The 15,249-nt window shown below is 36.5% G+C and overlaps 1 protein-coding gene across 1 annotated transcript in view; it reads left to right on the top strand.

Annotated features, from left to right (window-relative positions):
* Positions 1-15,249, top strand: part of si:dkey-246e1.3 (uncharacterized) — a 45,290-nt gene that overhangs the window by 19,401 nt on the left and 10,640 nt on the right. Inside the window, exons 2-3 of the mRNA XM_057326104.1 lie at positions 5,932-5,977; positions 7,915-8,088. The gene's annotated coding sequence lies outside the window, so the exon portion shown is untranslated. The remainder of the gene's footprint in view (positions 1-5,931; positions 5,978-7,914; positions 8,089-15,249) is intronic.

Below are 15,249 nucleotides of genomic sequence, written 5' to 3'. Positions count from 1 at the left end.
GATATGAATGTTTCATACTGAAATCTGATGTTTTTATTGTAATATTTGCAAACCTTATCACTTTAGAAATAGAGTTAATCTTAAGATTTTATTAAGATCTTCTGAAGTTCTAATATAGATGCACAGTATTTTTTCCACAGCCGAGAGAAAAAAATCTGAGAGACCTAGAAAGCGTCTCTTTGCTCACCGTTTGCTCTCATTGCTAATAGAGAAACTGAAGACATCTTATTCGTGATTTCCCTCTCCTGTGAGAATCTCCGCATTCCGACACGAGAACGCGTATTCACTTCAGACGTGTTTATATTATGTAGTTAGACGTCCAGCACTTTCTACACTGTTCTGTTTTTCGTAGCTTTGAGTTTAACATCTGCGACTGGCATTTTTCCTCATCACAGGAATGAAAAACAGGGAGTATTTCATCAGTAGGAGCTTAATGGAGATGTTATCATGATCATACGGCCGATATAGCATGGGGAGGGAGTATGTCTGTGTGTTTTTAAGAATGAAACCCTCATTCATCAATCATGAGGGTCATATTGGTACAGTTTTTGATGTTGGGCATCAGATAGAAACAGTAATTAGGGGCCGCTTTTGTTTGACTGTTCCAGGAGGGTCCACGCTGGAAAACTTCACATTCTTCAGCTCAAGTAATTGAGATATGCATGTACTGCTGCCCATTTTTGTTTTTGGTTCATGTAACGTTGAGTGACAGTTTTCTCCCGGTCTCGGCAAAATGTCTAACCTGTGAAGATGACCAGACTTACTACAGTTCCAGAGCTCTCGGTCAACATTTGACTTTGTAGCCGTGATGTTTGAGTTCCTGAATTGTCATGGGTTTAACATTTCTGATGTTTATAGTTCATGATCACTGTTCATGCTGAGCATGGAGCAATATGTGGCTCACCCAGAGAGGTTTTCAAGAGGCTTTTCATAATCATGAAATCTTTCAAATTGATGTTCTGAGGGAGATCCCATGGGCTGTCAATCAAATCTAATGACCCTGCCCATTAGAAGTCATTCTGAGATTTAAGGTATTTGCACATACAGTCCGAAATTTTCGTGTGCGTTTTTTCGTATTTGCCTCTCGTTTGTACGGTGTCTCTGAATTGTTATAAAAGACCACTCAAAATGCTTGACGGATGCGGAAAACGCAGAAAATCGAACCCGGTCCGAATTTTTTTATGACGGACGAAAATATCGGAGGCAGTGTGTAAATGTGATTGACAAAACGTGAGGTCGTATTTATTTTTTAACGTGCGGAAATTTCGGACGCAAATTTCGGACTCAATGTGCAATGGGCTTTAGAATGGAGCCCTGCAGACATCATGACATCATCGCTACTTAACATAAGAGCTTTGTGCTGTTGGGATTATGTGATGCTCATATAAAGAGGTCATGAAACATGTTAAAAATATTTTGTAAACAATAATTGTGCATTTTATTATTTTATTTGGTTTTGCGCACATTCTGACAGCTACAGGAGTATTCAAGAAAGCAGTTTTGTTATTGACTGAAATTCAATCTCAGCTTTACGTTTGACAGGGAATGATTGCAGATGTTCTGTCTGCTTGAAACATTTCCAAGTTTTTGCGTCATAGTGTCAAACATTGTAGCATCTATTTTAGCGCCTGTGTTTTTTAGGTTTCATATGGAAATTTTGTAAAAGAAGAGACGTTAAAATATTGGCTGATGATCCGGTTCATCACGTTAGAAATGCAATGCATTGTGGGATACATATTCACTGCTGTTTTGCAGCAGAATGTTAAAGGGCTAGAAGGTCAAATTTCCATTAGCCTCCCAAAAGACAGCGTCTGATGCCCCATGAACACTCATCCTCACAGTCCACTGGTCGTTTTTTTAAGATCACATCATAATTCTCTGTACAGAGCTCTCAGTGTCTGACATGGCGGTTGTGCGTGTTATTAAGTGGTTCTATCCCAGAACTTCTGTCACACGTTTTGTGATTTAGAGCTCGGCGGAGTTTGCCTTTGTGATTTACAGTCGGGCAAACTTCACACATCTGTTAGTGCACACTTACTTCAAATGACTAATGAACTTTGATGAATCCTCCCAGGCGTGGGAAGGAAGTATTTAGTTTTCTCTGTAACCGCAAACACTGATACCGACTAGTTTGTATAGATTAGACGTGTTTATCTTGAAGCGTGGAGCATGCATCGTATAACTGCGACTCAAAAGCTGCAGTTTTGGAATACAGCCAGAAACTTCAATGAAGACCTTCAGAACATGGACTGGAAACAGTTTGTTGGGCTGTAGAGAGAAACTGTCCTCCTTTATATTGTTACACTTCTAATTGAGATTTATACAGAAAAAAATGCTTTTTAAAGCAGGCGTGTAGCATCTCTAGGAGAAGAACGGCAAAGAAAATGAAATTGCACTGTCAATATCTAATGTTTTAATATAGACGTATGTGTTTTCAACACTGTTTTGTCATTTGCAACAAAAAAATTAAAAACTGTCTAGTTAATATTGCATACGTCTGTGCAATGGCAAAAAAAAACAGTGTATTCCACCTATTTATTCTCTATATATGCAATATATAAATATATGGCAAAATAATAAAATGCTTCCAGATTTTGCACCATTACAAAGTCAAATCTCACATAGACATGAACATTTTTTAGTTTGTAATAGTTAGCATAGAATCACTCAACTTTGTACTGTGGACTGTTAATATATTATTTTAAGACAAACATACTCGTATGTTTATATGTTGCAGAATTTATAGTCACAATAACAAATGATAAATTACGAAATGTTATTTTGTGTCAAAGCTGTTTGAAATTTCTAGAAGAACTGCCGAAAGAGATAAGTATGTCTCAGCTGTTGAAGTACTGAAGACAGAAACATTGTCCAGTCTTTCAATAATATCACCTGAGAGAGTTAAATCACACATTGGGATTTCATTACATGGACACAAATCACAACGTTGTTTGCCAAATTTTGTGTTTAATATGTTACTACAGCCCCCCCAGTTCCCATTTAACAACATAATAATATATAACAATTACATATAAATGTTAAATAAATAATTACATATATAAAACAATTTGCATCGCTAATATCTTTTTAAATGGCTATTATTACAATGATTCGTAATTTAATATTAACGGATACTAATAAATGATCAAATGAACAATTTTTACAATATAAATGTTAAAAATTGATATCAAATTGATATTTACATTTATTTAAGTTTATAATTTTTTAAGATACTATTTTAAAACAAAGTTAATATTTTTATTAAATATAATCAAATTTTATAATAGGCAAAAACTGAATTTGAAATCTCTTAGTTGCATGTGATTTAAGTGTTTATTTTCTGAAATTCATTTGAATTAAAGGGATAGTTTACCCAAATAGAAAATTCGGTCATCATTTACACTTTGGAACTGCAGAACACAAAAGAAGATATTTTGAAGAAAGATGGAATCCAACCAGTGCCAGCACCTATTCACAAAACTAATGCAAGCGAATGGGTGCCGGTTACCAACATTTTTCAAAATATCTTCTTTTGTGTTCTGCGGAAGAGAAAGAGTCAAACAGGTTTGAAATGACAAGAGGGTGAGAAAATGATGACAGAATTTTCATTTTAGGGTGAACTGTCACTTTAAGTAAAACAGTTCAATTGCAAAAAAGATGAATTATTCGTCATTGTCATTTTTCACAACCCTATTATTTAGATTTTTCATTTATGTATTTTTTTATTACTACATTTTTAATTATTCAAAATACCTCAAGAAACGACCAAATTGCCCTGTAGGATAAACATAAACAATAAACACAGAAATGCAAAGAGAAGCAAACTATAAATAATCAGATGTCACACACATCACTATATCTTTCATAAATCTGTAACTACATAGCAAACAGCTCTATTTTAGCTATCTCTCATTCCTGTGGGCGTGACTGTGTTGTGGTTTTGTGATCTGATTGAGTGATGTATGTTTTCTCTCAGCGGTGGTGAGTGGCTTTAACCCCATCTGCCTCCTCTGGTTTGTTTATTAGCTTCAGCCGCCGGCATACGGTCAGAGAACATGATACCCATACAGAAGACTGTGTGAGGTTTACTGATGTTTGTGCACTTTAAGATGTTAACAGATGGCTGTGTGAAAACTACACATTTTATCCCTTAAACTCACTCACTGTTAGATAGTGTGATAAGAGTGCGGTTTATTTGAGAATAATCCTTCACTGTATGGGTCTGTATTTAACAGCCAGAGTCATTTCCTCTCTATTAGCCACCAGAAAATGTGCTTTGTCTGCGGGCCTGCTTTAGGATCTATAATAAAAAGGGAAATGAATAGGCTTAAAGTTTCACTTGGCAGCAGGTTGAAAATAATGTCATCATATGGCGCTCATCGATGTCTATGTGAATGATGGGAACAATTATGGTGGAAACTTTCAAGCAATTTAGAAATATTAAACCGAGAAATGAAAGCCTCAGTCAGTGATTATGGGTTACGAAAGAAAACAAGTTTCTGGATGTTTGTTACGAGTGAGATGCGCTGTGGAGATTTTCACGCATGAAGTAATGGAGCTGCTGGTCTCTGGTCTCTGTTTATATAGCGCTTGCTTCCCCCTCAAGTTCACACAGGTGTCATAGCAGAGAAAGCACAGGTGTAGTTCATCACATTAACTATAGACATACAGTATTTCAATAGACGCGAAGCTAGACCTTTGAAAAAAGCATGGTGCTTTTAATGTTGACCTTTATGGTAAAGAACCACCCACTCATGGAAGTTGTGCAAATGATGGAAGATTGAAGCTAAAAGGAATAAAAGTTCAGCCCAAAATAAAAATTCTGTCGTTGTTCGTTGACCCTCATGTTGTTTAAAACCTGTATATGACTTTCTTCACAAAAGAAGATATCTTGAGAAATGTCTTAGTGGTTTTTTCTACAATGGAAGTCAACGGGGGTCAATGTTGTTACCAACATTCTTTAAAATGTTTTCTTTTGTGTTCAGCAGAAGAAAGAAAGTCATACAAGTTTGAAATGACATTAGCGTGAGAAAATGCTAAAAGCATTTTCATTTTGGGCTAAACTATTCCTTTAATTTATAAAAAAGGTTTTGCTATTTACAAATCATGGATAGCAAACTGATTGTGTCAGCAGTATATCTGTTGTTTAATTTATTGTAATTAACTTTTATTTTCAAAGTAGAAAGAAGTAATAAATAGTTGAAATATATTGAATATTTATGAGCTGGTACTATAGATTACATAGCATTATCATTTACATTAGGGCTGAACGATAAATCGAAAATAAACTGCACACAATTTGGCGGTTGTCTGCGGGGTTTTTTTTGCGCAGTTTTTTAGTGAAGTACGGTTAAGTGCTGCTGTATCTGAAAGCTAGAGGGCGCTCTCGCACAGAAACTCCAAATAAATGCTGCAGAAGAAGTATCATAACACTCGTAGTTCCAGGAAATGCTTATGAGCATCTCTCTATCACTGTTCTTCAAGCCTCCTCAGGTATTTTCATGACAATAAAGTAATTTATAATGATGATGTTTTGTTTTGTGTTGTTTTTTCAAATGCATGTTATAAGCACCTCAAACTCGCACTCACGAAACATAATCGCAGAATTTCCAATATCATAATCACTCTAGACAGGTCAGTTTAAACGATATTTAGGGTTAATCGCCATTTAACTTGCAGCCCTAATTTACTTTTTTATCATTTAAGAAATTACAAACTGTTCTTTTAAACAATAAATACAAATTAAATATCCAAAGAAACCATGCAAAGAGCGGATCCATTTCTCTCTTTTGTCCTAAAACTGCAGTTTAGTAAGACCTCACTCTTAACTGACTTTGAAATACCAGAAATAGAGAAACGGTAGATCATGTGACAGTGAAAGCAGTATTTACAACTATTGTTTATGGTTTGTCTCTGACCTTCTCTCTCCAGGCACTCAGAAGGTCACCTCAGAAGATTAGGAGACTGTCTAAAAGAGGTAAGTCATGCCTGATCCTCAGCTGTCTCTAAAACCTGCCAGTAGATCTTTCTGCCACATCACATTTCTGACTCGTGTATCTCATCCTTTAAGACAGACACACATCCTCTAATCTCCATTTCTTCTGGTTTCCACCTTTCTTGATTTGAGATTATATGCATTTTTGTATGTTACATTGGCAAAGGTTATAAAAAGCGATATCAGAATTCACACTATACCGTTCGAAAGTTTAGGGTCAGTTATTATTAACACAGTGTAAGTGTAACACATATTAGTTTCACCCAACTTATTCAGAGTGATATCTGCTGATACCGATTCTGAAGATTTAATTAATAGTTTTTAACTTTCTAAATTTAATTAATTCATATAATGGCCATTAATATTGATCAAACTGGTGATGTTTCTTAACATTATCTATATACAGATTCTATATATTTTCCTGTCCACTTTTGATTGACAGGATATATCATCGGTATTGATCATCGTGTAATGTAATGATAATAAAAATTCTAAATTAATTTAAATTGTTTTAATTATCTTCGGTGAAGTGACCCTTTATCTAGAATTTGCAGAAACTCAACTGGAATGTTTTTCATCTCAACTGGAATGTTTTTATCTATACTGAGCTCCTATTGACTGCTTTTTCTTCATTATTAAGTCATTTTTTTCAAAAACTTTAAAAAATAAAAATCAAGATGATTAAAAAAAGTAATACATGCACGATTACATTTTTGTCCACAAAACTAATTTTAGACATGCAAGTAAAGGCTTTCAGATTCCAAGTGACCCTAAACGTCAGAATGCTATTGTATGGCTGGTTAATGTACACTTATCAGTATTTTATTTTATTTTTACATTTGTTCCGTCTACAAATATAAACTGCAGTTTGTGATATTAACATACAGAAGAAAAAGTGCATTTGCAGTTAGTTAATTTAGCTTGGATCCGAATTTATCACATAATTCATCTTTGGCGTCGATTCGTTTTTCCATCTACCAAGAATGTGTTTTCGTAAATCCAACGACTGAGAACAAACATGCACTTTAAACATTTTCTTTTCCTATTTCACGCAAAATGGCAATCATGACTGCTCAGTCTCTGATTATAATAGCCTGGTCGTACTTTGACGATCTACACCTGATAGTGACGTTATTCCTATCAGGCCGCTCTTGGCCGTCTCCTGTTCCTCTGCGTACCTTACAGGTCAGAAGTTCAAGTAGTTTCCCTAAGTGTGAACGCAGTGAAGAGTTCAGATGCTTTCTATTACTCTGACATCACATCATTGGGTTTAAAATGGCAGCACTGATGTTTAAAACTAATACTCCCAGACTGCAATAAGAGCAGCTTTATGGCCCCGCTCGTTTCCTCTTCTCAACACGGCTGTATTTCTTAGCTAAATAGTTGTCAGCGTCGCCCACTCAGGTCCGATGATTCGGTTTATTTGGGATTTGCAAATGAACTCGCGATCCGCCGAAACAAGCCAGGCTGCGATTTTGGACGCTAGTTGACCCCTATAGAGCAGAAATCTGCCAGTGTAGTGCACTAACATGTCGACATGTTCCAAGTTCACTAAAAATGACTGTCAAAAATATATAATTGATTGCGTTTAACCCTTCTTTGCTGTAAGGTGCGGTGGACCCGCAGGAATTTGGGGTGTGGAAACGGCTAAAACAAAGGCAACGATGTTTCCAAATTATATTTCATTGTCAGACAAAGGTTTGTTGACCTTGGCCAGTCTCACTTTGGGTTCATGAATGCTCTGCGTGAACTTAAACAAAACTGTATTTATTGTGGTCATCCTATACACGCTCTACAGTAGCTCTGGCCAACACAGACGACTCCTACAGATGGACGTTTGATGTGTGTCAGTTACCATGGTAAATGTGTGGTAGTCATAGTTACTTTACCATGAAATGTACTTTCTTTTCTCTGTTCAGTGTTAAGGAACAGAGAGGATTATGGGATTGCCAGCGGTCGCTCAACCGTGTCCGAATGCAGTGATCTGCGTGGTATGAGATAAGGGCAAGCAGGCAGAGATCTGTTTTGCGCAACTCCAGATGTACAAATCACACAATACGGCTTCTGTCCGGCACATCTATACATCTGTGAAGGTATTTCTCCACTGACTGTTCACACTCTTGTCAGCACGTAAACATCTCATAACTGAGGAGAAATTCAGACTCTCTGTTGATGTTCTGTTATGATAAATTTTACTAATGAAAACAAAACGAGTCAACTACAGTTGAACTGTTGGTTTACTACAATCACATCTGATACGAAAATACTGTTTGTAGACATTTTTGACTATCATTTTGTAACTTAACACACTTAACATAGGTACAGACCATTTCTTTATTGTTCATGGGATACTGACAGTATCTTGTGTTGTTACTTCAGTGGTTTCTGCATTATGGTCTAAAGAGGTTATTGTTTATGTCGAATGATCTATGTAATGAAAACAGGCTCTCTTATCCTATGGGATGAATTTAATATCAAAATGATTAACAAATGCATGCACAGTCAGCCGTGAACGTGATACAAGTTACACTTGTATTTTAGTATTCACAAACAAATGCCGTATGATTTGAATCTGTGAAATTTAGATTGTAATAAACAAGAGGCGATTTGTACAAATAGAGACAGATTTGTGAATACAATGTTTTATTTTGTGTTCATGTATAATCATTTTGCGCATACCAATGAGACGTTGTGCATTTGTGTATCCTGCAACGCGCGTCCATTCATCCTGTTCTGTGCATTCGGAATTTGAGACGTTCTTTACGCGGTTTTGCATTGGACAATCCACACACAAACAACTTCAGATCCACGCACAACCGTGCATAAACTACGGCCTACCACTAGATGGCAGTCTGACGGAGCGACGCAGAGGTTTGCGGCAGAGGTGGCGCTAGACATTTTCATTGTCCGTCATTTTGACGAACAGGCACATAAAAAATCCGTCATAATCTATTTTTACCCGTCACTATGGTCCAAGGTTGATGTTACGTGCTAATTAGCATGTTTGTGACATCATCACTATGTACATGCGTTTACTCTCTGAACTTACGGAACTGAATACCCAATAAAGTCGTTCACATATTTAATGTTTCTGTTGTCAGACATAAAACAATAATTACAGACAAATGTTTATAATCATAACAGTAACAATGACAGGTGCTTGAAAACGCTGTTTTTTAATCATTTATTAATTTACTTACAAGTTACTTTAAGATGCTGTTTTGTTATGAATGTGCTGCTTCTGCCACTCACTGAACGGAAAAGACGCAGAGAAAGATTTTCCCCGTACTTAAAGTTAAGGTTTATCCAAAATAACGCTAGTCGCTATCTCTCTCTCTGAAGGAAAAAAGTTTGTGAACACCGCACCACTGCGCGCCTGTGTGTATGTGAGCACGCGAAGCGGGGGTCTGATTAAGTGACAGATGCATGCATTGCAGAATCAGATCCTCAAACAATGTTATCGTTGTGTTATTATGAAAAGTATAAAACTATTTTCAGTTCGTTTTGAATCTATTGCAAAATAGATTAGACGGTGGTGAGATGGCATAGTCAAATGACTTGTTTATACATGAGTCTCACTGATCCCGTTTTCCTGAACGTCGTTTCTTACCTTAAAACCGAAAGTAAACAGCTTTTCCTCGCGGAAGGTCTGCATTCACCAAAAATTGGCTAATAAAATATTTCAATATTTTTTTCTCATGTGGCAAGTAGCCCACGGAATAAGCGGAATAATGTACTGCCGGCTGTTATCGCGAAATTTACTGACTAAAATAACTAATTTTCACCTGTCTGATAAAAAATTGCACTGTAAACGTCAATAACGGCTTTAACTTGGCAAATGACCATATGGTGTAAGCGGGATAATCCATGGCACTTTGCATTAAAATCCATCATCTCTTACTTGATCGATATTGTGATAATATTGCTATCACGGATTCACTTGGCCACGGTAACTGTGAAGTAAAAACGGACATCGTGTCAGCTTTACATGGAAATAAACATGTACTTTGAGGTACTAGTGGTCATATATCTCCGATTTCACATTTTTAACATTTACACCTTATTTACTTGAACTATGCAAATCTTTTGTAAGTTGAACAGAGGCTGTGGGAGTCTTGTGGAATTCTTGATATGGTTTTTGACCTCAGATCATGAGGCGGCTTTGTGAGTTGTCCAGAAGTGATCGTCAAGGGTCTGACTCATGTACACATGGCTTTGACTCAAGTTCAGTGTTCATTCAACCCATCAGCATTTCTCTTTGTGAGAACATCAGATGTTCAGGGTGTGGAGAACTGAACTTGCTTTCTTGAGAATCTGCATCTGTCAAACAGTGTTCAAATCCTGCTTTCTCGTCAAATCAAAAACAGCCATGTTTTCATTTCACGAGTCTATATAAAGAGCAATATCGATGGTCAATAGCATATACAGTACTGTATGTTGGGCTTTGGTTGCTGGTCTCCAACATGGGATGCTTATTTAATCCAGGAAGACACTCTCGGTCAACCAGCTTCACCATGGGTCCACTAGCCAGACCAATGCCAAACCAGTATAAAAACCATTCTCAAGGAAGGTTTCCAAGGTCTTCCTGTCAGGAATCTAATCATTGAACGCAATGTGAAACCTAAACTCATGTTCTCCAACCGGACCTCTCAAAGGGAACGGTGATACAGTTCCTGCTCACAACCAACTGACCATCACAGGTATTTTGCTTATTTGAGTAAATGTGGTTCTTCCTGCCCCAGGAAACATTTACAAACTGACAACCGGCCCACAACACCTCCGGTCATCAGGGCTCCCCGCTTACAGTAAACCACACATACGGGAGTCCAGTCGTGTCTTGATTTTGCAATTTAGGTCCCAATCGACACGCACAGTTGTTTTCTATCCGTCTCTGAGCGATGCCAGTTAAAACAGCAGGATCCCAGAAACCCGGATTGAAGGATGGAATGTTGACAGGTATGACCAGGATCGATCACGTTCTCCAGAGTAAACGGACGCCCTTTCTCCCATCTGTAGCCGGCAGCAGAGGTATCGTTGATCCGAGCTCACACCATACCCCTCTCCTGGGACACAGTTTAGCTCTTTTCCTCTCTCTGGTCCTTCACGCTTGGATGACCATACTGTAAACTATAGTGTATGTTGTTTCACTGTTTAAGTTGGCAGGGTCGGCGATACTCGCCTGCTGGCTCCTTCAGGAAAGTCCAATTAATAGTCGATGGAAAAAAGAGAAACGTGAGATCGAAACGGCCATTTGAGAAAATCCCTCTGATGTATAATTCAAGCGAGTTTGGATCGAATTCTTTCATTCGTGGAGCGTGCTGCTTTAACAACCCATCTTACTGTAACTCAGTATGAGTATGCAGGCTGTAATAGTGCTGGTTTGGTGATGGTGGTTTTGCCAGTGGAGCAAAATAACCAGTTCACATGCAACACCTCTTTTATACGTTTGCATCTGGAGCAGGCACATGTAGAAGCATGTGTTGAAATTTCACAGACAACATTTCTGATGTTTCGCTGAATGTTGGGAACATGAGAAAAGGTTCCAGGATTTCCATTTTATGTCTTTTTAGAGCTGTCAAATCGATAATTCGCGATCCCAAAATAAATGTTTGTGTTTAATATACAGTATGTGCTGTGTATTCATATGTATGTATGAATACACAAACATACATGTATATATTTAAGATTTATTTGCAATATATATTTATACATAAAATAAATTATATTTAAATGTATGAAATATAAATTTATGTGTATTTATTTGTTCATTTATTAGCTGTCAAAATGATTAATCGCATCCAGAATAAAAGTTTGTGTTTACATAATGTATGTTTGTGTACTGTGCATATTAATTGTGTATTTATAAACACATACACATATATGCATATATTTAAGTCAAATATAAAAATGAAATAACGTTTATATATAATTTCAATTATTGGTAAATAAAAATAAATCTAAATATGTCCTAAATATATACACATGTATGTGTATGTTTTTGTGCTTTTAAATACAAAATTATTATGCACAGTACACATACATATATACATATTATTATGTAAACTTTTATTCTGGATGCGATTAATCGCGATTAATCATTTGACAGCCCTAATATTTATGTAAATATTTCTTACATATACACATGTATGTGTGTGCATTTATATATACGTATAAATGCACACGGCACACACACAAATATTACATGAGCACAAACATTTATTTTGGGATCAATTAATCGTGATTAATCGATTTGACAGCCCTGGTATTTCTTTATAAACTCCTATCTGTTTTGACTCTACCAAGTCTTATTGCTGGTTATTTTACGTACTTATCTTTATGTGGGTTTTAGTCAAATGAGGCAAAACTCATCACAAAATGATATCCGACAGCTGAAATAATAAATCATTATTGTAACCATACCGTTGCGAAACGGAGTAATGTATGGACTGATTTTTTATTATTCTTCATTTTAAAAAGTTACAAATTGCAGTTTTAACAATACTCATAAATTATAAGATATATAACCATACATTATAGGTTTATGGATTTAATAGCCATATTTATCATTATAAATTGCATATTGGGAGTGGGCCAATAAAAACTCTTAATGGGTCATAAAATCCTATTTACATATGCATATCATTTACATTTACTTTGATGTTTTTTCCGACCATGAATACAATTTTAGCAACTAAATCAATAAGCTTTGCATACATGCCATGCAGATGCGAGACGAGTTAAACAGGCTTCAGTTAACAAAGAGGTTTTGCTGGTTGTGTTAGTATCGACACCTAATGGAAACCCAAAAGACCTTCTAGTTTTCTATTCTGGATGCCTGCATCCAAAACACAACATTCATGAGCTTTTCTGTTTTTTCCCCGCATAACTAGATAATAAATTTGGCATGTTCCCCATTTCTCTTGTTGAGCTGTTTGGCCTCATTAGTATTCAGAAACATTTTCTTAAAGGAAAAGCTACATACATGGTGTTCTGACGGCTCGTGGTCTTCTTCAGAGGGCACATTTTTCCTATGCGCTCCATGTTGTCAACCTATTTTTGGTCCATCTTCTGCCTCCACATTCAACACTCCCCTGAGTGTCCAAACCTCTTTCCCAGAGAAACTGTGTGTGTGTTTGCAGAAATATCTGTGTTGATATGTATTTTAGTAAAAGCCCCTGGAAAATGTGACCACACACACATACAAACACACATTCTCTCACATGAATATATCATATGAATTTTCCCATAAAACACATTGGAACAAGTGCACCCATCTATCATGCTTAGCTTAGATGTTTAACAGAGGGTTAATGTTAACTACGTAAGGGTTTAACGAAATGTACCGACCCTGTAATTGCTCATATTAAGCCTTTGTAATAAAGACATATAGCCAGATTTACCGTTGTGTTGCGGGTTAAATTGAACGTAACCTGAAACGGAGCCAAGGTAACAAATTCTCTCAGAGGTGGTGAGATATTTTATGCAGTTTCCTTATAGCCGTAAAAAACGGAGACCACATCTTTCTGCTCTTATGGTTTGGTCTACAGCTGCAGCGTAGGCATGTCAAGTTAAATCACTCAGATTTGTGCTAATCAAAAGATTCACATCTGCACTTCCTCAAAGGAGAATGATGGCAAGACTCCAGGAATACATCTGTTCTCCACAATTCATTTATTTAGGTATCTTGATCTAAATGTAAGCTTGAAACCGTGTTTCGTATCAAACAGCAAGTTACGTCTCTCAGTACTGTTGGTTATACTAAAAATTCAGCTTAAAGGAATAGTATATAATATTTTTAATCATTTATTCATTCTCATGTCATTCAAAACCTGTATGACTCTTTCTTATGTGGAGCACAAAAGAAGATATTTTGAGAAATGTCTCGGTGGTTTTGTATCTATAGAATTCAAGTCAGTGGGGGCCAATGTTGTTTGGTGACCAACATTCTTCAAAATATCTTCTTTTGTGTTCTGCAGATGAAAAAAGTCATACAGGTTTAAAATGACGTGAGGGTTAGTGAATGATGGAAGAATTTTCATTTTTGGTGAACTAGCACTTTTAAGTATTAAAATTAGTTGTGATTTGTCCTTCATTTGGGCAACAGACATGAATGACATCTCAAATTGTGTAAAAAATGACATAGTCTTACGTGAGCCAGTAAGCAATCACATAGCAACACCCTAGTAACCACTCTGAACACCCTTTAAATGTACACAGAACATCTTAGCAACTGCCTGGCAACACATTATCATCAATCTAGAAAACCCTAGCAACAGCTTTTGTGTCACACAGAATCCTAGTAACCACATAGCAACACCATGGCAACCACTCGCATCACCATAGCATCATGGCAAGATGTAAGCAGCATCAAGTTCATTTTAATGCTGTCATTATAGAAACATTTGAAGCGACTGGAAAGATTTTCTTCCTTTTTTAAGTGCTCGATATGCTCAGAAAACTTCCCTTCACTCCCTCAGTAACCTAAGCCTGATAAAGGTTGTATGCTTTTTTTGGACACACTTTCAATTTTCCATTCGCCATTTGTCTGATCTTTTCTGAAGTACAAGTGCATCAACAAACGCAGAGCCGCATTTTGATTTTCGTCGGAACACTGGCATGTTCTCACTTCGTAAGAGATTTGCTGATAGCATCGGACAAGTAATGTAGCTTGACGGGCTCGTTTGCATGCATGCCGATGATAGGATGTCATTCAGAAGTGCAGAGGCTACTGATATGAGCATTAGCTGCACAGTGTCATGTACAGTATATTGTCATGGAGTCTTTCATGTACTTTAGCTGAAGACTTACAGAAACGTGTTATTCAGACCCAGATTCCAGTGAGCAGTGCCAGACCCACCTGATGGATCTGAGCTGCTGTTCCCCTAATGCAAAACTTATTGAGGAGACCGCAGAAGTAAAACCTCCTTTCCAAAGCCGTAGAGTTTGAGAGAAAATAGCTGTCAGATGTAAAGATTAATGACCTTGTAATGGATGGATATTGCAGTGCCAGAAATAGTCATTTAATTTTATTCTCAACAGGATTCATGCACCAGGCGCTCCAATAGATCCTTTACAACGTTTTTCTCAAGGATTGCAGGTGTTTTAACACGGTTTATATAGATTACCAAAACTAAAACTATTTTAAAACATTTTTTTATTGAAATCAAATGAAAAATTGGTATAAATATTATTTTAGAAATTTAAACTAAATTAAAATTAGAATTTTTTTAGGAATTAACTTAAATTTATGTTAA

This window comes from Triplophysa rosa, linkage group LG25, assembly GCF_024868665.1.
Source record: "Triplophysa rosa linkage group LG25, Trosa_1v2, whole genome shotgun sequence".
Lineage (NCBI taxonomy): Eukaryota > Metazoa > Chordata > Actinopteri > Cypriniformes > Nemacheilidae > Triplophysa > Triplophysa rosa.
This window is presented reverse-complemented; position numbering and strand designations above follow the sequence as displayed.